The sequence below is a fragment of the Belonocnema kinseyi genome, chromosome 5 (genome assembly GCF_010883055.1).
Source record: "Belonocnema kinseyi isolate 2016_QV_RU_SX_M_011 chromosome 5, B_treatae_v1, whole genome shotgun sequence".
NCBI classification, from domain to species: domain Eukaryota; kingdom Metazoa; phylum Arthropoda; class Insecta; order Hymenoptera; family Cynipidae; genus Belonocnema; species Belonocnema kinseyi.
The window spans coordinates 28,431,662-28,433,788 of NC_046661.1; positions in this window are offsets into that span (position 1 = coordinate 28,431,662).

The window sequence follows — 2,127 nt, forward strand, 5'->3', positions numbered from 1 at the left end:
AAAACGTCAAATTTCCGACCTTCAAAAATTTATATCTTTTGAAATATACATTTTACGAAAATTTTACTAGAGACCTTTTCTTCTTAAAATGAGCCATATTTTTTAAAAAAAATTTGTCCGAATCGAAAAAACGACGTTTTCATAATTTGTTTAAACAATTGCAATTTAAAGAATGTTGTACGCATTTTTCGAAAAATTAAGTTGTGGATTCGGATTCAGGGGCTCAAAGTACATAAGAATAGAAGGTTTTCAGCTTTGGCGGTCTTAGTGCATACGAGATCATACCCAGCCCCCGGACTGGCTGGTCTATTCTTTCAAACAGAGACCAATCAGCTGACATTGAATAACATTTCTACCTAAAATCACTACAACGCGGCGCAGCGATCGGATAGGACCGCGAAAGCTTCAAACTCAGTGATTGATCAATTACGAAAATATAGTGTAAAAAACGATTTTATTGATATTCATTGAATGTAATTCAAATATTAAGAATCCAGTACTTTAATTTTTAGTAGTAATAACATTAAGAATACATCAATTGAGTGGCAAAATAATGCAGAACTTCAAATTCGAGTACCAAAATTATTCGGTACATCAATTTCATGGATCAAAAATTCCAAAGACTATTATTCATGTGGCAGAATGATATTCAAATTTAAATTTTGAGCTGGAAAAAATACAGTATTTTAATTTTAAGGAACAAAAAGCATATCAGAATATTCTCATTGTATCAGAATAATCCTAAACTTTGAAACAGTATAGCAAACAATTCAATAATTTAACTTAAAGGACCAAAAAAAATCGAGAATTTAAAAATCGAGTAGAAGAATAATCTAGAACTTCGAAATAAAGTAACTAAAAATATACTTTTCCAATTTTCAAAAGTAAAAAAATGAGCAATCTATTATTCGTGTAGCAGAATAATCGAGAAATTGAAATTCGAGCAGAAAACAAACTCGGTACTTTATTTTCGAAGAGAAAAAATTGAAAGTATTTTTTTCGTGTAGTAGGTGCATATATAAGTGCGAGTTCCAGTAGAAAAATACTGCCAGAGATAGTTGAATGTATAACTTCAAATACAAGTAGCGAAATAATCCAGAAATTTGAGTTCGAGTAGAAAAATATCCGATGCACCATTTACAAAGAGCAAAAAAAGCTTGAATCTTCTATTAAAGTAGTAGAATAATCTAGAACTTCAAATGCAGACAGAAAAAAAGTCGAGAAACTATGATATGAACAGCTAAATAATCAGGAACTCTCATAGTTAATTTGGCATTCTGAATCATTTTCACATTGTTCAAGGTGGTTTTCCAACTTTTAAAAAGTTTTTGATTAAGAGGAGAGGATATGTATGACTTAGGGGTAGTTTTTCGGTAACGTGTTATATATTATCAAAGAGCAAAAATATATCGACTAACAGTGTAATCTAAGTTTGATTATTTTTAATGCTTTTTTCATACATATAAGTGTTCTGTTGCATACCTTCACGTGGAAGGATAGTTTTTCGGGAAAATTATGAAGAGGGGGAAATTTGGAATTGTCATGCAATTTATTTGGAGTTCTAAATCATTTTTACATTATTCAGGGTGATTTTTTAACTTTTAAAACGTTTTTGATGACGCGCGGAAGGTATGTATGACTTAGGGGTAGTCTTTGGATAGAGTATTATATATTATCGAAGAGCAAAAAAAGAGAAAAAAAATATCAACTAACAGTTTCTTCTATGTTTGATTATTTTTAATGCTTTTTTCATACATATATTTTCCGCTGCATACCTTCACACGGAAGGGTAGTTTTTCAGAAAAATTATACAGAGGGGGAAATTTTAAAGTGTATTGTAATTAATTCGAAGCCCTAAATCAAGTTTACATTATTGAAGGTAATTTTCCCATTTTTAAAAGGTTTTTGATCACGGGTGGTAGTTGTGTACGACTTAGGGGTAGTTTTTGTGAAACGTGTTATACATGATCAAAAAGCGAAAAAAAAATCAAAAAATATCGACTAACCGTGTTTTCTAAGTTTTATTATTTTTTATGCTTTTTTCATACATGTATACGAGGGTGGATTGATAAGTTTCCGGCCTGACCAAGAAAAACAACGTTTTTAAGAATTTTTTTTTTTTATTTC